This window comes from Misgurnus anguillicaudatus, chromosome 16, assembly GCF_027580225.2.
Source record: "Misgurnus anguillicaudatus chromosome 16, ASM2758022v2, whole genome shotgun sequence".
Lineage (NCBI taxonomy): Eukaryota > Metazoa > Chordata > Actinopteri > Cypriniformes > Cobitidae > Misgurnus > Misgurnus anguillicaudatus.
In genome coordinates this window covers 15,921,984-15,945,347 of record NC_073352.2, presented here as the reverse complement: position 1 = coordinate 15,945,347, position 23,364 = coordinate 15,921,984, and the positions used below count along the sequence as shown (strand labels likewise).

At 37.4% G+C, this 23,364-nt stretch overlaps 1 protein-coding gene across 8 annotated transcripts in view; it reads right to left on the bottom strand.

Moving 5' to 3' along the window:
* The window catches only part of tenm2a (teneurin transmembrane protein 2a), a 361,970-nt gene that overhangs the window by 317,185 nt on the left and 21,421 nt on the right, over positions 1-23,364 (bottom strand). Inside the window, exon 2 of one of the 8 annotated variants that reach the window (XM_055177252.2) lies at positions 6,144-6,297. The exons of the other annotated variants lie outside the window; for them this stretch is intronic. The gene's annotated coding sequence lies outside the window, so the exon portion shown is untranslated. The remainder of the gene's footprint in view (positions 1-6,143; positions 6,298-23,364) is intronic. 8 annotated transcript variants of the gene reach the window in all.

Here is a 23,364-nt window from a genome sequence, read left to right as displayed (position 1 = left end):
CAAAATGGGTTTTATCTTACTCAAGAGTTTGAAGTAGGCACGTCAGGGAAGTACAAAGATGATGCTAAAATGTAAAGCAAAAAGAATAAATGAATAGTTTAGATGCAAAACCCTCTAAGTGTATCTGATATGTTGTCTTGTAAGTGAGCATTTATCAGGTTCTTATGTTTAGGTTCAGTAATTTCACTTTAATGGCAATGAATTGATTAGTAGTCGGTAATTGAAATTCAAAACTTTCACAAATGTCACTTTTAGTGGCATATAACTGTCTTTCACTGTAAAGCGAAAATATTTGATGAATATAATAATATGTGCATTCGGTTAATATCATTATCTCATTTTTGACGAAAATGACGGAGGTTAGCAGCTGCATCTTAGCACTCTCATTTGTTACCATTTCACTTTCTGAATGACATTCTGATATTGTTTCAAGCCTTGTTTACATCGAGGAGCTTTCTGGATTTTGTTTTGATGCCATTTTACAAAAGACATTTAGGGTTGTAACCTCTGCCTAAAAATACTTTCCACAGTACCAATAAACAACTCTGAATACTCTGTTGAGTCTGGCCTATTTTAAGCAACTTATTATTAGTATAAAGGGCTGGAAAAAATAGCTTTAGTTTGAAGACAACACAAACCTGCATAACTAACAGTTCATTAAACTTACAGTCTAATCAAAACAACTGTAAAACTAAAAGCGAACAAATAATTTTAAATAATTTAACATTTAAATAATTCATAAAAATTTGTTCTTTTACTTATGGTAAAAAACTTTAAAAATAAATAGATAAATAAAGACTAAATGGCGTGTTTTTTTTGCTGAAAATGATTGGGGTATCAAATCATATGGGTTTGGATTCACACTAAGGTGTAAACCACAGAATTTTCATTTTTGGGTGAACTATTTTCTAAGGATTATTTCAAAGGGTTTTTTTTTTTGTTGAGAAAAGTGACAGGAAACAACTGGAGGTAAATGGTATTTCAGAACTGAGAAATGACTCAAAAGCCACCTTTTCACTGTACACGACAAACGACGGGCGTTAAACCAGAAGTCATTCGTTTCCAATGAAGATTCCCAAAGGGGCTGCAAAGAGTACCAACTATCTGCGGATGCGTCATTGTTGGATCCAATTTGAACTTTGGATGCGTAAAAAAGTGACTTGTGCGACTCCACCACATGCGTCACGCCGACCGGAAGTATTTCAGTTCAATCAAAACACATGATGTGAGGTGAAAATTATTAATCCTTTTTGTTTAACTTTATTAGTTACACCTTTAAAAATAATTGACTACAGATAAGTACTAAACTATTCATCCAAAGAGCACCTATTGTCCGATTCACGTTTTAAAATTTCCTTTGGTGTGTATGTGTGTATTAGTACATGTTTATGATATGCAAAAGGTACATACCCCAAAGTAGATGATGACGCAAGTTATCGTCTCCAACGTAAATCTCTTTTTTTGGACTACAACAAACAGATTGTAGGCAACAGTTTACTTCCTGTGATTGGTGATGTAGACAAGACCGACATTATCATAATTCCGCTTCAGACTCACAGCCTTTAAATTAACTCCTGTTAGCAACCGAATCTTTCAAACATGGTAAGGAGCGTCACATTTCCTGCTGACGTCAAAGGTATTGAGGCCAATCACAACGTAGAGATTAGCTGGTCAATCAGGGGCACAGAGCTTTTCAAATCCATGCGTTTCAGGAAGAGAGTGAAATCTGGAGCTACAAAAATGTACGGTATGTGAAAATAATGTGTTTTTATCCATAAACCACGCGAACACATTGTATTATACCAAATACACTAAATAATATTGTTTTTTTACCAATGAAATAGGTGCTTTTTAATATTTTTATCTTGTCTCCATATGTTCTTTTCAATGTATATTTTCATATATGAGCTGTTTATTGTTTAATTCATTTGGATTTATTTATTTACTCCACTATGATGAATATTAGAATGAAGGCACTTGCGCTCAATGAGCTTCTCTGTTCCTTGTGTGCACGGATTTACAATTAAACTTAAATTTGATTATGACTGCCACTAGGGGCAAACTCAGAAAGTCGTGTCCGAATGTCGTATACAATGAAAAGGCAGCTAAAGAGGGTTTTAAATCAGCCTCACAGTGCAAACTGGTGAAGCATGTGCACTACATAACAGCCCATATCACTGAAAAAAAAAAACTATTTCATAATGTACTGATGAATCACATACAACAAGATCAAGGATGTTTATTATACAAAAGAATTTTGATTCCATCTTTAAATGGCCTATAAAGAACTCACATTACATTTCTTTCAATGCAAGATATTTCGCAATAAACCGCAAATTCTTCTCAAATCTACAGCCTTTGTCTGTCCATGAACTCACCAGACAAAGCAGCTGTGACAGACATCAACAGAGCAGAACGATTCAGTCTGTGATCTCATGTCAACTCAGAGAGCCGACAGTCCATTACCTATAGAAACAAATCAAAACCCCTCACTCAAAGTGATCAAAACATCTCACTGCTGCTCTCCATGCAGCCTTGTGTATCAGCATTTATAAAGCCATGTCCCAAAGGCACTGAAAGCTGGGCTGCCAAAGATTGCCTAGTGTAGGCTCTTTAATGTCCGCAATACTAACAAGGCTGGCTCGCCGCTACATGCAAGTAAGCCCACTCCTTTCACAAAGCAAAACATCTCCATTGCTTCTCCGGTGACCCGGCAGCACCAGGGGTCAGGCTACCCACGCTTCCTCTAATTGGGTTGATGGAGAGCGAGCACTGCCACGGGGCGCAGCCGGTAAATAAAAGACAAGCCACAGAGCCGAGGAGAGATCGACACAGCTTACGCTATGCTAATGCACCTTCTCCGTATCTCTAGGTCTTTATTTATACCAGTCTCACTCTCGCTCTCTCTCGTTCTGCCCTCTGCGAAGCCTCTAAAGAACTATTTAACCTGAAACATTTATAATTCATACAACATCAAAACACGTCTGCAAGTATGACATTTACAGAGAGCTTGTCAATATGTCTCCTCACCCCCGGAACTCCAATGTTGAGCAGTGTTTTGACTCAATTTAATTAAAAAAGTTGATTCGGATCATTTTGCAATGTCAGTCAACTGCTGTTTTTGAATGCTGAAGCTCTTTGACTTTTGGGACGTTGGATAAATTAGCATACACAATTTTAACCCTCAGTTAAAGGCCACGCTACTGGTGTTTGTTGAACAGTGAGCTGATCTTCACTGGTTCATTGAATGAAATGATATTCACGCTTGGATGGAGCATCGAGTTAGTATTGGGGGTAAAGTTTGCCTTGGCTCATTTTCAGGATATGCAGCACAAAAGATATTGCCAGTACGATTTAGCTAATAGCTTAGTACCTGACAAGTCTAAAATCTGACAGGTTGTTGGCATGTTACCGATACTTTCGAAAATAACTACAATTATTTTTTAATTTCCATCTAAACGGAGAACTGCATAGTTCTTCTCTAACTATTTTATTGTGGTTTATGTAATTGATCCAAAATCAATCCAAATTCTAGGGATCCATCGGCCCCAGATTGGTATCGGCTGACATCGGCATTAAATGACTTGATCAGTAATCACTAAATTTGCAGATCTTTCGGCAAATCTTTTGGTTTACTTTGTTATCTTATGGCTCCTGAATGAGACTGCAATTAGAGACCATTTTTACGCAGTGCGAGCATTTTTATAACCCTTTGCTCATTTGAGACATCCAGATTTGGATTTCTCTCTTTGCGTTTACAGAGATATGTGTATTTCTATGAGGACGCGATCCAGTCCTAACAGCGCGACACGTCTTCACATCCCTATCAAACAGCTTATACAACACACATTTATTGCGGACAATTGCCTCCTAACGCCGAAAGTTTATAATTGGCATGAGTTTTAACCCTTACGTGTTGTTGGGGCCATTTTTGGCCTTTTTTTGTTTTGTTTTTGTCTTAAAGGAACAGTATGTAGGATTGTGGCCAAAACTGGTATTGCAATCACAAAACTTGTGGCTAAAACTGGTACTGCAATCACACAGCTGGTGGCCAATACACAAAATGACAACATAAACATCAGTTGAGGGCTGCAACTCCACTTTTAAAATGACAATATCCTGGCTGGACCACTGTTGTCAGTGATATAAATATTTGAAATGAACATGATTTCTTAATTTCTAGTGACATACCAGGTCATTTTATGATTAATTGATATAAATATCTTACATACTGTTCCTTTAATTTGGCCACAACACTTTCTGTGTTTCAGCAAATGGAATGATTTTTAGTGACAAATTTTATATTTACACATATTTTAAGAAAATGCTTTGCAATTTTTCAAAAACTCAACAATATACCATGGGCAAATTTACTACCCTTTCGTGTTGTTAGTGGCCAAAAATGGCCACTAAATTAAACTGCTGTAAAAATGTATCAGATGTTTTTTTTTCCTAAATCTGTTAATCAACCTCAGAACTGATCATAACTACCAAATGTTTACAAAACTTCCATGATTTTAACTCTTTAATTGCCAAGTTTATAACTCGTTTCCCTGATTTGGGGAAAACCCAAACAAAATGACATATTTTCTATATAAAAAGTGATTGTGGACTGGATTTTCTTTGACCTTTTTTACAGTCTTGGGCATGTAAAAGATTAGTAAAAACATTGGCTTTGATGCATTTTTAGTTTTTGTACAGCCTCAGATTAATTTTTTTTCTTCCTCGTTTATTGTTTGTGGCCATTTTTGCTCCAATGACTTCCATTTTGCCCCATTGACTTCCATATAGTCCATATAACTCAATGTACAAACCAGAAATTAAGCTCTGTTTTTTGCACAGGCCTACTAAAGGGTCAATGGTGCCACATGGTGATCAACAGTAAAAATGACAAATTTTACCTCTTTGCAAAAGGAAAAACCACCAACAATCAAAAATACATGATAATAAGGTGTCATGGCTTTGCAATCAAAAAATGTCGTTATAATGGAAGTCAATGGGGCAAAAAATGGCCACAAACAATAAATGAGGGAGAAAAAAACTAAAATCTGATGCTGCACAAAAACTAAAAATGCATCAAAGCCAATGTTTTTACTAATCTTTGGCATGCCTAAGACTGTGAAAAAGGTGAAAAGATCCAGTCCACAATCACTTTTTATATTGAAAATCAGTCATTTTGTGTTTTTCCCCACTCAAATCAGTGACATCAATTATGAACTTGGCAATTAAAGAGTTAAATCATGACATTTTTTGTAAACATTTAGTATTTTTGATCAGCACTGAGATTGATTAACAGATTTATGCAAAAAGAAGTGAAAAAAATATTGATCTAATAAATTTTTACAACAAGAAAGGGTAGTGAATTGGAACAATGTACAAGTTTTTACAGTTTAAATTTTCATTTTTCTCAGAGCTGCTCTTGTCCACGTACACACGTGATGCGCGCACAAACAGCTGCCTGTCATCAGTGCACGCGAACAACGGGATCTCTCTCACGTCTTAAAGCTACAGTATCCTAATTCATCTCTCAAAAAACACTCTCTGCTCTTCACTGAAGAACTGTTGTACTTCATACCAATGCGTGTATATTTAATTCATACAGTTAAGGCAGTGAAGTGTTTTATTTTCATTACTTTTAACAAGCATAATCCTTTTTAAAGGCATATTAAATTTCTCTTTTCAGAAGAAATATTTGTTGTGCCTATTTATTTGATTCTCTAAAACAATAATATACCTAATTACTGCAAATAATATAACAAAGGCAACATCTGTGGTATTATTTTATCTAGAAAACATATTAACAGTGAGCTTGCATATCAGCTTGAAGAATCTGTATGGTATCAGCTGATCAGGAAGACGACAAATCGATACTCGGTATCGGCTGCAAAAATCCTGATCAGGGCATCGCTACCAAATTTTGCAGATGGGTTGCCACAAAACTAATTTCAAAGCCTCAGATTTACTTAAATTCTCATTTGATTTATTGTGATTAGATAAAGTTAAACTGTTAAATGTTGTAAATTGAATTAAGAAACTAATGCCTACCCTTCTAAAATACATTCCATCATTTACAATTATAATCTCAAGTATTTGTTCAGATAATTTTGCACCCTACAAAAGAAAATCATCCAAAGAAGACTTACAGTATTTGACAATGCCTGTCTAAAGAAGGTGTATACAGTATTCTCCATCAGTACTGCACCAGCAACCTCTGTTCAGGAAGGCATGCTTATATTTTATAGCCTGCAGTCCATTTCCTGCCCCAATGTGCTTGATGGTGTTCACTGGAGAGTCTGCCTGCAGGGAATGACAGCACTCTACTGAGTTACAGTTAAGATATACTGTACTGTCTTTGGCTACACCGTACCCACTGTCTCTCCATCATAACTCCGGCTTCAGAGAGAAAATAGCTTAAGAGCCACACAATCTATACAGTCCAGTTCACAGTAAATTTAAGAAGGAAAAAAGTTTCCTTTTCAAAAACAAGGTTACACAGTCGACTTTACTAACTGTCTATGCTTTATACCTGCTAACACTTTATTGTGATAATGCCGCAGCAGACATCCTTTTGACTATAAGTATCTTTGCAAGTGCATGCCAACGAACTCATTAATTTGCATATTATCTACAAATGAAAATATTTCAAAAGGTGCAACTTTTAGAAGTACACACTTGACAGAAATGCAATATACTATGCATAATTATATGAGTAGTGGTGTATACAAACCTTACAAAAGGAACTTTATTGTTTTTATTACCTACAGGTAAGAATGAGCCATATGTATCTACATACACCTTACATGGAAGTCCCAGCATGTTTCTAAGTAGCCCTAAATGGACAAACTGCTCTACAGAGCGCTTTTTTGTGCTACACTGTCTCAGATGATGACATGTTTGTTCTTTAGCAGCTATTCATGAATATCAACTGACGTCACTCACATCTCAAACTTGTCTTCTGCCATTTTGAGTACCTGAAGTGGTCACAAAAGAACTAGAAGCTATGCCTTTAATATGTGAGCATCAACACACACTATTTTTACAACACCAAGAAGGCTCGACAACATGATACTTTGCTCGAAGTATCACCTGTGTCTCTACACGTGAACTCGAGCATTGAGAATATTGTTTGTGTACACAGAGTTTACTAAAAAGAAGGTTTTGAACAACTGGTTGTTTTGGTGTCCGCTCGCCGCCATCTTGCCAGTCAAGATGTATCGATCTCCGAATGCGACGTAAGGAGGGACAAGAGTAAAGAAGGATTGCTCCTAAAGCATAGTTCTATATAAATGCACGGATAATTCATTGTTTTGTCTTAAATGAAAAACAACATTGACCTTCTAGTTGAAAAAGCAGCCTCATATAAGATTCATTCATTTGCATTCGGAGATCGATTTACGTCTGTTAAAGATGGCGAGCAGACACCATAACAGCCAAAGTCAGTTGTTAAAAACCTTTCTTAGTAGTAAACTCTGTGTACACAAACAATGTTCTCAAGGCTAGCGTTCATGGGTAGAGATCCAGGTGATACTTCGAGCAAAGTTTCATGTTGCGTCGTGTCATCTTAGTGTTGTAAAAATAGTGGTAGTTCGGTAGCAGCGGACAGCGGCTGGAAGAACGCGTCAGGGATCGATTAGGCATCACACCCTAACCAGGATATTTTTTAAAGTAACGTTTCTTTTCATGACAGTCGAGGTGCGAAATGTTGTCTTTCGTAGCAATTTCCCATATCCGTAAGAATCATGGACAGTAAAAGATAAGAAATCCGTAAATTGTAGCAAGCTAGCCAATGCTTGTCGGTAGCCTACTGGTACTCGGTAGGTACTCAAGATGGCGGCAGGCAACTGGAATGACGTAAAAAGTCACATGACTGATATTCATCAATTGCAGCTTCTACATCCATTTCAAAATTGAGGTTGGTTCCAATTCGCTGTTTCACCACTAGATGTTGCTAAAAAAAACATAGTGTACTTTTAATATTAGGGATGCACCAGAGCATGTGAGCGGTGCGGAGCGGGAGCGGAGCGTTGAGCGGTGCGGTAATATTTCCATCAGAGCGCATTTCCGAAAATTCCGCTCCGCTCGCTCAATACGCTCAGCACAGCTCGCTCATCCCAGAATGCCCTTTGGTAATTTGCTAGTTCGAGAATCTGTAAAAACGGCTAGCAATAAGTTATGGAGTTCAAATATTGTTTTAAGGAAGTCCCCAGCCTTATATATAAATGAAAGAAATGAAACTAAGATGACAGAATAACTGTAGCATCGTCTGCATCTAGATGCAGTTTTAAAGATTAAAATAACTTTAATCCAACTGATCAACACAAATACAAATATATTTGTAGGCCTAACGTTACATAATATAACTGATTGCTTACCAGCATTAAAACCACTTAAAATAAAAACATTTATAGTTCTTTGTGTATGTACAGCGGCCACTCCGTGGATGAAGCTGTAGCCAAAAACGCCGGTGCCTTTAGTATTAACTGAACACTTGACCTGGACATTTAGATATTAAATTGTTTCATCAACAGTATCTGCGTGGAACATTATAAACATTGATGATAATCTGCCGACTCGACTGATTCAGCACGTCCTCTATTTTACAGAGAGTCCGCATAATTAACGGCTTTTCGTTCGGTCCGCGTGAGCTAAACATTTTTGTTCTGTAATTTGTTCTCGTATAGGCTATATTTCTACATATTTTCGACCATGTAACATTTGGGATAAAATGTAAGTTGTTATAGATAGCATTTAAGCTTGTTCTTGTTCTGAAATGATGAAATGTTTAGTCTGACTAAAATGATCTATCCAGATAAATTTAGCCAAAATAATGATTTATTCGTTATATAGATACATGTTAATTTATCTACTAATATACTATTGAAAATGCCATAAATAAATATTCTGTATTGCATTCGTTTTGTGCATTTACAGGTTCATAAATACTGTCTAATTTTAATTTCTTTAAGACACTGTGTTCTGTTTTTACCGATGCAATGTAAATTCGCACTTAAAAACCTTCTTGTTAAGAAATTGTTCTTCAATTTATTTTAGTTTTTTCAAATAATATATTTATATAATATTATAGTTTGTTAATCTTTTTCTCATAAGGGGAACGAATTGTTATAATATTTCGTAATTACGTATTACGAAAATATTTATTATAACTTAAAATTGTGAATTAGTAAAACATGTGGATGTCGTGGAAATAAATTGTTAATTTGAATTATATCCATATCAGTTAAACTAGGTCTAATAGCCAACACACAACTGTACATAACTGCGATTTATCAGCTAATACTTTAAATAAATGCAATTATCTAAGAACGTCAGTACAGAAAACAACTAGGCTTACTAAATATTTTTTTTATGTCGGAGCGGGATCTGAGCGGGAATTGGTTTATTTGCGAGCGTGAGCGGAAAGTTAACGGAGCGCTTGCTTGGACGGTGAGCGACTGAGTGGAGCGCTTGAACATAGAGCGGAATATTTAGCGGAGCGTCACACCGCTCTGCACCGCTCACATGCTCTGGGATGCACTGAATTTTCGGCAGCCAAAATTATTGAACAAGTGAAAAGGCAGATATTTTTCCGAATAATGAGATATTTGATGACGTGATAAAATAGACCCCTTCACAGTTCACATCACAGGCGGTTCCCACTGCGCATGTCGGGGTCAGAAAAGTCATTACAGCAGATTGAGTTGCGTATTATTTGGTATCGTCAAAAATGCCTACTTGCGTCATGGGCTTTGAAAATCGCACCAAGTCTGCCGTTAAGTTTTTCGGGATTCCTGCAGAATTTCAAAAACAAAAAATGCAACATCTGTGGCTGCAAGCAATTAAACGTGCAGACAATGCAAATATCAAAGAGGCTTGTGTTTGTAGTGCTCACTTCATTTCAGGTAAGTCATAATTTTTCAGCCCTGTTAGAATAAACTAGAAAGCCTAAATGGTACGAACAGTTTGACCCCATGCTGCGCGCGCACCCGAAAGTCATTCAATGTTTACAAACCTTGAAGGGGTCTATAGCAACCAACGGAGAGTGAGAGATGCGCAAATGCAGCAAATATGTTGGTAAAAGCATTTTAAAGTGCCAGAGAAAGATGGGAAACTTAGTAACAAGCAATGCAAATGAGCTGATATCTGCACTTAATGGCAAGTGCTGTGGTTGGACAGTGCAGATTAAGGGGCGGTATTATCCCCTTCTGAAATCATAAGGAGAGACAAATTTCAATGACCTATTTTTTCAGAGAATGGTTTACCAAAACTAAGTTACTGGGTTGTTCTTTGTCACATTTTCTAGGTTGAAAGAAGCACTGGGGACCCAATTATAGCACTTTAACATGGAAAAAGTCAGATTTTCGTGATATGTTCCCTTTAATTTGTAGATGCAATGCAAATTAGTTTGATAACATATAGATAACATACATTTAATTGTATGCAGTAATAGTTTAAGAAAGAAAAGAAAATAATAAGAGCGAGCTAATATGAGTTGGTGTGTGGACATAGTGTAATTCAAACTTTTATATCACCCACACACCCCATAGATGGCATTACAGTACCTGTCTGTTTGCTAGCCCTCTCCATAGCAAGGAAATTAATAAAGCTCTAGAGTCTGACATCTATTCGGAAAAGAACGTCATTAAGACCAACTTCTTAAAATGGCAATTTAAACAAGGAGTAAAATAGCATGAAAGTATTGGAACTTTCTGATCGCTATGACAACCCAGGTTGAGCTCTGCATCTCCAATCCTTAATGCACCTAAAGACACAGAGAAAGTAAATATGCAATGATTTTAACTGATCTACAGTATTAACAGCGATTTTTATTTGCTATAATATAAATAATTTAAAAAACAAGTATCAGCAGTTTGACAAATTGAGATGCTTTCATAGGTCAGCTCCGCCTTTCACAATCGACTGCAAATTCACATCCTGCTCTTGCTTCATCCGCCATAACCATCCGTTTATGCAATCAATTACCAATAAAACATCCTGAATATTTTGTTTCATTCCGAAGTATATTACATTACATAACTAAAGATGCAAAGCCTCTCTCATGAGGACTTTCAAGTATCAGTACATAAGTGGTTTTCTAACAAACTGCAAAATAAAAAGTTCTTCACAGCAAATTAAAGTTCTTATGCCCATCTGGGTATAACTGCAACCTTTATTATTAAAAGCATACTATCAGGCACAGCCAGACTTGTAGGTATAGACTAACAGACAAGTGTGATTACATCTACTGACATAAGCTATAGCTAAGGGTGTCATATATCCCAGCGTTAGTCGGGAACGCGTTTGGCTCGCTGTGGATGGACAGAGACGATAAAAACACTAAAAAGCAGCTCATCAGAAGATGGAGAGGGGAAGAGTGAAGACGCTGGGGACGTGTTAGCAGCAGCTGAATAGAAAACCGACGCTCTCCGCTGAATGATAATGTTATAACACCGAGCTAGATAAAACCCCAACCTGAAGTGAATTAAACAGCGCTGCACCTGCAATCCACAGTCCTAATAGATATTGATGGAGTCAGTCAGTTAAACAGTAAAACAATTAGACCGCTCCCTTCACCAGCCCTCACCCCTCGACTTCAGACAATTACAGAAGCGCTAGGATGGTGTAGCTCTTAGCAGATTCTGCAACCTATAGCCCATCTCTCGTAGGGCCCTAAGCAACTACCCCTTATACAGACAGATTGGAGCTCATTATACCTGCAGCGGGGAATAGAGCTCCTGCCTGAGGGACTTCATCATGCCTATGCCATAGATTGGAAGAGGACCTAAAACACGGCTGTTCTCGAGTCTTGATGAGTGTGAGGGACATTCGTGTGAAGGATAACAATAGTAAATGGGGCACCCAGAACAAGAAAGGTCAGGAGCTGTATAAATGTATGAGCCATGAACTCAACATGACACTTACAGAAAAAAAGAAAACCACCAAGGAGTTTGTAAGCCGAGCAGAAAGAGGAAGTTGGGTCATGGAGATCCACACTAAATCATTTTATTCCAGATTTTCTATGCAGATTGTGGATGAGCAGCAGTTTAAATTTATGCATGAGAGTAAAATACTTGTATTGGTACTGTAGTTGAAAGCATTATAAGATTTCAAAATATGAAGTGATAAAAATGTATCAACCTGCTCATATACTCGGATGTCTGATGAGTGTTTGACAGAACTGTGAGCATATGGAAACACACAAGGGAGGATTCACCAAAAAATTGTCTTCTCACAACAGCATTTTTTCTGGTTATTTCTGCATTACTTAACTCTTTCCCCGCCATTGACGAGTTAACCCATCAATGAAAAAAAATCACTTTCCTGCCAATGACGAGTATTTCTGGCTTTCTGCAATAGCGCCATTATCAACCAGGTGTTCCTTTGCAACTTATACAACCTGGAAGTAACCCTCACGTGAAAGAAACGGAACTCTGTGTATGTTTTGTGGATCGCTCTGAATCTGAGCTCAATCAAAGTCCTTCACAAAAATGGAATTATCTCAGCTTTTTGCTCAAAATTTGGTGTTTTTGAAGAAACCGACCCATATTTAAGAGGCGATACAAAGAGAACTAATCAAGGTAATCAAAGTTTTTGTTGTTGTTTGAAAGCAGAGGGACTCTTCTTTCAATTTATATATTGTATGTTTATATATTTAAAGAAGAACATCTTCTGGAAGACACTTTTGTGAAAATCATGAAAAATGCTGGCGCTGGCTCGCAACTTAAAAAAAAATGCTGGCAGGGAAAGAGTTAAACAACAACAACAGTAATACTGTATATTACAGCTAATAGTAATAGTCAGGGAATGGCACATAACCCACTAAACCTGCCTTGTAGGTAGGTTAAAATGCAACATGCTACTGTGATCTTACAACCGTAATATAGGGACCACACAGTATTGCTCCACTACTGTGATCTATTCGAGGTCTCCTGAACTGGCTCCTTAAAATGATAAAGTGTGCTTGAATGCACACAATGTCTGAATATGTTGATTACAATGCTCTGACATCTGATGACATCTGATGAATTAAAGGTAGTCATCAACGCGCTGATGACGTATGATGTCTGCGTGAACAGGCTGCACGGTGGCATTCAAATTACGCTTACGGATGAGGGACAAAAAAGGCAACGTCCATTCGGACCGAGATCTATGATTGGTTGAAAATGTTTTGGTCCTACGCCTTCTAAAGATGACATAAGTTTCTACAAATACATTTAAACAACTTAACATAGTGATTGCTATCAGGATGTGAGGAGACTTTTACCCAGCATAACTAAAAATGTTTATGGATCAAATGAGATACCCTGCCTTTAATGCTGCCCTGATTTATAGACAATGGACCGAAACATCTCTTTTCCGTGGCCGTCAAATAGGATGAAGTTTTGTGAACAAGACAGAAATCCTGAACCTAATTTACATACCAATGAGGATTGTTTGCATTATAGGAGTACTCTTGCCAAATATCAAAATAACGGCTCCATCTTGAACTCATGCGAGAGTTTTAGCGTATCGAGCATTCATTGAGTCCAAGATGGCGCCATTATTTGGCTGGAGTTTAAAATATGGATTTTTTAACAATATTGCATTAATTACCTGCAAATAACCTTTATTAACCCCTTGGTCCCATGTGAATTAATTCTATGAAGGATGGATGCACTATTTTGGGCTTTAAAGTCAGAAGTTGTTCCCTGATCCCTGTTTTCCTCCCATTACTGTATAAGCAAGGAAAAGCAATGACATTTACTAAAATAACTCAAAATGTGTTTGTCTGAAAGATGATGGACATGTGTATCAGATTACTTGAGGGTGAGTAAATCATGGGGTAATTTTAATATTTGGCTGGAGTATTGCTTTAAAAAACATCACAGTTCCTTTATTTAAAGATGGCCGGGTACCATTTTGGCACATTTCTTGCCTTCTTATGTTACAAATGGTTAGTAGCAAAAGTCCTACGTTTTTTTTTACTAAAGTACTATCTATACCTTTTGATGTTTATACTCGGGTCACCCAAACCCCTGGAGAAAACCTGACCTCAGTCAGTACATCTAATCCTGTGAGATAAACAAAAAAGAAAACACACACTGCTTTATTCATAAGCCCCACACTTACACACCACACACCTTCTTTATTATTGATGACACCACTCGCACCACTGCCAACCTTCCCTGTAATGAGGCTGTATGGTAGATCCGGCTCTTTCTCCCAAAGTCGGAAAATTCCTCACACTTGCGAGCGGAGAAGCTGTGTGCCTGCTCTCTATATATTCCACCAACATGGCCCCGATTTTCTCATATAACAACTAGGTTTTCTTTGCTCTTTTCACTCAACAACACACCCAACAAAGAAAGCCAACAGCTTCTGAGCAAATCGTGGTGCATTTTGAAGAATGCTTGACAGCGCAAAGATATATTTAGAGACAACATTTCCTATTCATAGTCAGAAATGATACTTTAGAATGCTCTTCTTTCAGGTGTTTTTACATAAAGGCTGTTGTGAAAATAAGGACACATGTCTGACTGCCTTGTTAATGCAGGGAAATGAATCAGTAACAAGCACATGGCCTCCAGAGAGCAGCTGACCTTCAAGAAAACCCCTACATATTCATACATCTGAAAGTCCAGACTCAAACCTTTTAGATACACAAACACAAGCACGAGAAGAAATGCGATGTTGATCTTATGTTGGATCTGTGTATACACGATTCATTCAATGATTAGTTGCTCTCTCCATGGATGATGTTTGTGTCCTTTTTTCATCACTTAGTACATAAGTACATAAAGAATAAAATAAATAAATGTGTCTTAAGAGCATATATGAATGTTAAAGTAGTAGATGAATATCTAAAAAAAGGTTGAACCTTTAAACAATGCAGGCCTGGTACAAATTAATCAGCCCTGTACTCGTGACAAAGGTAATGTGAAATTCTCTAGTTGGGGTAGAGTTTGATTGACACTTTCTCACCTTTAAAGGTTCTCCTTATTAGAAAATTTCACACAGATATGGGAAAGCGGTTAATTCGGAAGACTTCATTTAAGGCATATTCTGGGAATCAGTTCACCGCCATCTAATAAATCATCGGAGCCAGCAGAGCGCGAGTCTCTTCACGAACAGAACAAACCACATGTGCAGACCTAGACCTGATGAGATTTCAACAGTCAGAAGATTGGATCCCTAACCCATTGGGAGAGACGGTGGCATTGATATGCAGAGAGATATTAGAAAAATGGCAAAATGAGATGGGCTTAACAAAACATCCCCTGTACGAAGTTAATGAGGTTTATTTGACAGATTTCACAGCTTTTGAGAAAGTTCTGAATGAAGACCCATAGGGCATTCTTGTGCTTACTATGACATGCAAACACAGGGCTCCTTTTTGACAGTTTCGGCAGATTGGAAGCATTATTCAGCACACCCACATACATAAGCATGCCAAACACGTAACTGCTGATGCATGCTAGCTAGTGTTTCTCACCTCCTCCATGCTACATGAACAGTGGGGGGGAAATAAAGCAGAGCGTATCAACTGCACCATGAAACATTCAAACTTAGGACTTGTTTACACAACAATTGTAATAAAAAAATACCTTTGTGTTACAAAAAAATATCACATCACATCCTTGTCAAAATGTTCTCCGATAACATGAAGCGCAAATGACTGAAATGACTAGGCCAGTAGTTGGCGATATTACTTTGTCCGCTTTACAAACAATCAAGAAAGCTAATTATTTTATTGCATTTTAGCAATTTTTCATTCGGCAAGGTTATTTATTACTAAAAGCAGCCCTGGACTACAAAGCCGCAAACTCTGTACCTTGAGTAGTGCAAACACAGTCATGTAGGCAATTGGTGTTATAATGCTGGATTTACACCAAACGTGGTAGAGGCGGCCAAAACGCACTATTTGCACGTAGTTGGACGCTTGAACATTTTGATCTTACTAGCTTCATTTGCACATGAAAGCCACGTCATGGGAGGGGCTTCTGTGACTCCGCTTGCTTCCTGTAATCACGTCACTACTAGAGCAAGCTCCTGATTGGTTAATGCAGAGTGATTTTCCACAGTTCAGATTTTTCAACTTGTGCGTTTCCCACGGCAACGCTCAATTCGCATCATTCGCATAAATTAGGTGGATTCACGTTTACAGCACCGTGCTTAACGCCTCATTCGTAAATGCGCCTTTACATTGACTTAACATTGAAATCACTCGCGCTTGATGCCTCTACCACGTGAGGTGTGAGCGCAGCATTATGGTTGTCAAGTACTCGTGCATACCTATTGACTGAACTCACAATACGCACAATACTATTATCACAGATTTGCATTTGCAGAGTTTGCACAAAAAAACTTGTTTTCGAAATCTTGCACTTTGTTTTTAAAAGTTTGCATTTGCAGGACCCCAAAACAATGTGATTTAAAGGAACAGTATGTAGGATTGTGGCCAAAACTGGTACTGCAATCACAAAACTTGTGGCTAAAACTGGTACTGCAATCACACAACTGGTGGCCAATACACAACATGACAACATAAACATCAGTTGAGGGCTGCAACTTCACTTTTTAAATGACAATATCCTGGCCGGACAACTGTTGTGAGTGATATAAGTATTTGAAATGAAAACGATTTCTTAATGTCTAGTGACATATCAGGGCCATTTTATGATTAATTGATATACATTTCTTACATACTGTTCCTTTAAATGAACGATCAAAACTCATAAAACTTTTTTTGTATTTAGTTGACAATGTCGTCGTTTAAGTGGCCCCTCCAACACACATTCTGTGAGAGCTGATGACATTACAGTGTGTAATCACATATTTTTTAATACCACACGCTCTCCAGACAGCTACGTCTCACCCCCCATGCTCGCAAGAGGCTGATACGCGCTAATGTATAAAAACAAAAGACATTCATGCAAGCACATAATCTTTTGATCCAATTGAGAAAAAAAGGCAATACAATACATGAAAGCACACAGTACTCAGCTCATGAAATGGACTCAACATAGGCTTCAATGAACAGCATGGCATTTGCTTATGTTCGAAAATAAAATAGCAGATTATCTGTGGAAATAAATAAACGGTCACATTCAGAGGATTTGTTTTTAATAAAAGGCTTTGGCGTATATAGATGCTTTTAATCCCACAGCCTATTGTATTCAATGTGTTAGGGATTGTCAGAAATCAACATAAAAAACACATGCATGGTAAGTGTGTATTAGTACATGGAACGATATACAAAAGGTACACACCAAAGTAAACCATGACGCATGAAGTTATCGTCTCCAACGTAAATCTCTTTTCTTGAACTACAACAAACACACGGATTGTAGGCAACAGTTTACTTCCTGGGATTGGTGATGTTGGAATTTCTCCCGCTTCCGACTCAGCCTGTAATTAACTGTAAGCATTGCATTGTGACCGAATCTTTCAAACACGGTAAGGAGCTTCACATTTCTGGCTGACGTCAGAGGTATTCATGCCAATCACAAATTACAGATTAGCTGGCCAATCAGGGACACAGCGCTTTTCAGATCGATGAGTTTTGTACAAAATCCATGCGTTTCAGGAAGAGCCTGATCTGAAGCTAAAAAAATGTACAATATGTGGTAAAATAATGTGTCTTTTCAAGCATAAACCACGCAAACACATTGTATTGTATATACACAAAATGAAATAAACAAAACACGTGATTTTAAATAATTTAACCACAAGATGCTAAAGTAAACAGTTTTGTGTACGCACAAATGCACATGCAGAAGAATGTGTCTGGTCGAACTCCATTTAGACAAGATCATCCCTATGCCCCATTCCCTTCGAAGATCAGAAATTTAAGTTTATTTTTATGTGGAGCAACTGCTTATGCTGCATCTCCTTCCTGTAGCACTGTTAGGAATTCAGACGCCATCTATGTAAGTGCGCGTTTAAGTGCACTGAAAAGTGCATAGACGGAGAGACGCGTTTCAAAAAGCAAGCGAACATAGAATCTTTCTGTTCTTGACAGGACACAAAATTATCTTGAAATACCACAGTATTGTTTTTCTAATAAATACATTTGTTTATTAGGTTATGTGTATGTATTGAGTAGAAGCAGAAACAAGGTCTTGGTTCAGCCCCGACAACACTTTGCACAAATTTTTTTTACAGAAACGGTGATGCATTGAAAACCCTGTTCTGGTGACGCAAGAGTTGCAGCTATGGTAGCTGAGAAGGCCATTCTTTGTGTTGATGTTTTGAAATGTTTCCAGAGCCTGATGAAATCATTATATGTGTTTAATACTGTAAAATAAGCTTGATGTTACAGTCACTGACCTTGTCGTCCTGAATGAAAGAGAACATTCCAACTTGAACCCATTGTGCGAGCTGTCTCTTTAGTACTGCATGGTTTATTTACATGTTGCTGCCTGATTGGACAGCATTTCTGACACACGCACCAAACAAGAGAAAACATATCTCAAACCGTGTTGCACACCGGTGCTCTCAGTTTCCAGGAAACATGTTGTTTAATGTGGAAACCGTAGCAAAACGTTGCGCACCGTTTTGAACTTGAACGTGCCCGAGGTCCGTGCTTATATTGTCTTAAAGAGAAGTAACCTAAATTAACCTACTTAAGTCTGTATCATTAATGTTAATCAAACAACCCAAGACAGAGAAATAAAACACTTCTATAGCTCTAAAAAATATCAATTATTTTTAATTTATAGAATGACACAGTGTTATTATTTATTTGATTCGATTTCTGTACCTAGTGCCAACTGTAGACCTAACTTAATGTGTAACTTTGTTCTTATATATATATATGCTTGTAATTTCTTTATTTGTACTTTTTATATTTTTCCCATGCCTCAAAAACCATAATGTGATCCGAACCGTGTTTTGTGATCCGTTTCACCACTATATGAACATAACTGCATTTAGCACTGTATAACATCACTGGCAATTGTATTAGTCTCTCTCTTTGTTTTGTCCCATTGCCCTTCAGTTCATCTCTGTCTCTTTGCCTAAAAAACATCATGCAGATAAATGTTCTTTTTCTATGCACATTGATTACAATTGGTCATATATCAAAGGCTATATGAAAGATTAACTACCAGCCTACATCCATAGCGGTTCTACTAATTTGCTGGTAATTTGAGATCAATACAGCCAAGCTAATGGATGTGTATGAAAAGATTTAACAAGATTATGCCTACGAGGGTAAATAGATATTTTGTGTTTGTTGGTGAAACGGCAACCAGTCATTTTAATATAGTGAGCTTGTCAGTTGCTTTCATTTGCTTCTTCAATTGCCTGTGTTTTGGACAGGTGATCGATTACACGTTCCTTCACAGGAGGATATTCTTTTGATCCTGTAATAAGCCATTTACAATAAGCTCTTTAAATATGCTAAATCTATGTACATGACACTTTCACGTTTACTATTCTTTATAAACTCATTCATCAACTAAGAATTTTAAGGTTTGAATGAATTAACTTCTGAATGCCATTTGCAATTACTTTTATAATTATTTGGCCTTTTGGATGGTGACACGTTCAGTAGATTTTTGCACTGTGATGCTGTGGTCAGAGTTTCCAGCTGGAAGTAAATGCCAAAAACCCCCTTGACTGGCAGAGATTAATGTATAACCCATTGAACATTTATCCAGCATGCTTACATTTTACATCCAGTATGCCCCACAAGCATGCTCAACGACAACAAGTGATACAAGTGTAAAAGATCTTTCACTAAAGTTGGAGTTTATTGATCCCCCAAATCTATACACGAGTATTTAACTACTGAAAGCCCTGTTCAATTGTATACCGCATTAATTCTATAGAGTCAGATTTGTTCTTGAATCAACTGTACAATATTAAAGGAAACCACCACAATTTTTCAACATTTTACTATGTTCTTCCCACAACTTAGACAAATGAATACATACCTATCTTTTTCAATGCATGCACTTTTAATCTTTGTACAGCACGTCGTGAATGTGTTAGCATTTAGCCTAGCCCCAGTCATTCCTATGGCTCCAAACAGGGATGAATTTATAAGCCACCAAACACTTCCATGTTTTCCCTATTTAAAGACTGTTACATGAGTAGTTACACAAGTAAGCATGGAGGCACAAAATAAAACTTTTGTTTGGAGCCATAGGAATGAATGGGGCTAGGCTAAATGCTAACACATCCATGAAGCGCTGTATCCAGGGCTCGAAATTGCGACTATTTTGGTCGCATATGCAACCGAAATTGAATCTGTGCAACCTTAAAATATAATATTTGTGCGACTGCCTATTTTGTTGTGGTGCGACTTGATTTAGATTGTGATGCTGCGTGCTGCTGTCCTAGGTTCAGTGTTCTCTCCAACGTTACATAACCAATCAAATTTCACCATTAAGATCTTGCGTTTAATGAAGACCGCAGATTGGCTAATATGAGCGTCAATCATTCCTTGTTGCCGTGCTATGTGAAAATGTGACAAGACGAACCGCAAGCATGACAAGAACGAGCCGACTACAGCCAATGTTACTACTGTAATTAATGACGACGATCCGGATTCAAATGCGACTCCACCACTTTTATTTTGACGTTAAACCTTTCGGAGAGAGTGGTTAAAGATTTCGAGTATCTCCGCTATGAAAATGGCTCGATGTAACTTACTGTGTTTACTGTAAATCCTGTAAAACAGTGGTGGCGGAATCAAAACTTTAAACGGCAGACGTGTCGTGACAAAAATGTTCATTATTGCTGGAGACACCAACCTGTCTGTCAAAGAGTGTTTGATAGTGTATGTGCCCATGCGCTGGTGAATGGACATCCGACAAAACATCCTTGTGGTCCATGTTGATGTGGAACATGACAATGCTGATGGTATGTTTTTGTTGTATTTTTTAAAACATTGCCTATTTAGTAGTAGTAATGTCACAATTAATCAGTGTTTTACGTGTTTGCTAGATTTTCTATTGTAATCTTAATCATGTTACCTGTAATTGTTAAATTATTATTGCCGCTATACTATTATAACAGCATTGGGGTATTATTTTAGGAATATATGCAGCAAAAAATAAATAACTGAATAAATAAAATAAAAGACCAAATTTTAAATGCTGGCCATAGAATGTGTAAAGGCCAGTGGTGGTGTTTTATTTTTAATAAAATAAATCTATTAACATATACATTGTAGTTGTGGTGCTTTTTAATTTTTGGATGGGTGCGCCTACATTTTTGTTGGTGCTCCTAACTCTTTAAAGTTGGGAGCACCAGTGCTACCAAATAAAAAAGTTAATTTTGAGCCCTGGCTGTATCCTTTAAAACTCACTTTGAATCCAACAGTTTGTGTAACTGGATGACAGCAGATTGCATGTTTTATTTAAACACAGAAACCAAAGCTTAAACCAACTTACAGACATTACATGAGACCTTGAGCAATACTGTAATCAAACACAAACATCTACAATACACAGTGGCATTGAAATTGGTCTTGGAGCTTCGTCCTTTAAATGGACTTTGTAATTATACATTTCTTCATTTGTAAGATAAACTGTCCATTTTCTAACCTTGCCAACTTTAACATGGAAAACTGATGCAAAGAGTTGTATTTAACTACATTAGCACACCCTAAATGACCTCTTCACTAACCTGAATAAAGATTAATTTTATGCATCTTTCAATCAACCAGCCCAGTCACCCAAGGTGATTCATATTGTGGACAATGGGAATCCTTAAGTTGCCTTGTTAATAGCTGTCTTTTACTCGTAGAGATGGACCTTAAATGGTACCTCCGAGCCCAGTGCAGTTATACAGCCTTTGCAATAGATTTAACTTTAATAATGTGATGAAACGTTGATTTTGCACATCAGGATTTGACTGATTTGTAAAAAATTCCCTTTCCTATTACTAGTAATATTACTACATACACTGTTATAAGTACACCTAAAAAGTTCATATTAGTACTTCAAATGTACATATTGGTACCAAATGTATACATATCTGTACCTAATGGAACATATTAGGACCGTTATAAAAAGTACATATTTTCTAACAGTGTACTGTATGGCTAGTTTTTAGACCTCTATATGGTTTTAATAATACATGACAATGAATATATTGGTCCTGAAACCAATGAGCCTTCTGTTGTGCATCTGTTACTGAATATATGGCGGTAAGGTCATCACAGGCTTTCCTGTCGGTACACATAGAGAATTAAATGCGTCACTTGACTCGTACGCACAGCTGTCGACCTCCTTTAGGAACAGAGCCCGACTAACTCACAAACACACAAGGTGTGACTACAACTGCGTGGATCTCTCGCTAACGCACTGTTAGTTTTCGTTCACAGTATATTGTTCATCCATAAAAATCCAACAATCGAAAAAGCTCTGGAGAGATTTATAGGCTTTCACAGTGCACTGCTTCAAAATAGTAAAACCTGTGTTTATTTTCGGCGATGCTGCTCGACAGCCTACAGTTGTCTAACTTCAGCTGTTGTCTGGATACGACGTTATTGAACTTCTCTCACAAAGCAAACACGTTTGTTGCAGTGGCAAAGCATTCACCTCCTGTGGCACATTCGCACTAATGCAGCCCAATACCTGTGCAGTGCGGGACATGTCTGAGCGTCCTGAGCTGATCGAGTGTGATTGTGGACAGCAGGACTTCTCTCCTCAGCCTGACAGCTACAGCAGAGCTCAATAAACCAGATCACACTCACACAGACTGACTGACTGGCCAGCTGCTCCAATAAGCCTGCAGTGACATATGAGCAACCGCAATCAACTGAAAGAGGGGAAGAATTAGGCAGTGTGTCCAACAAAGTGTTTTAACAAAGTCCAGCATCTTTTTTAAAGTGGGCATATAATGAAAATCTGACTTTTTCCATGTTAAAGTGCTATAATTGGGTCCCTAGTGCTTCTATCAAGCAAAGAACAACCCAGTTTTGCTAAACCATTCTCTGCAAGCACGTGAAAAAATAGGTCATTGAAATTAGGTTCCACTTGTGATGTCAAAAAAGGGATCTTATTATAATAATACCGCCCCTTTATCTGCACCATCCAATCACGGCACTGCCATTTAGTGCAGAGAGAGGAATATAATTGACAGCACAATTGAGTTTCAATTTCAACAAACCACCACCATTGCGATCAGTGTTTGCATTTCATCAGCAGTGTTAGGGAAAGTTACTTTTAAAAGTAATGCTTTACAATATTAAGTTAAGTTACTCCCCAAAAAAGTAACCAATTGCGATACTTTTTATGGAAAGTAATACTTACGTTATTTTTAAGTTACTTAATGCTTTACTTTACTCAATACTGCAGAAAATGTATATTATTATGTAATGCACGTTACTTGTAATGCTGTTCATCAGCTATTTTGCATTTTAAAGGACAC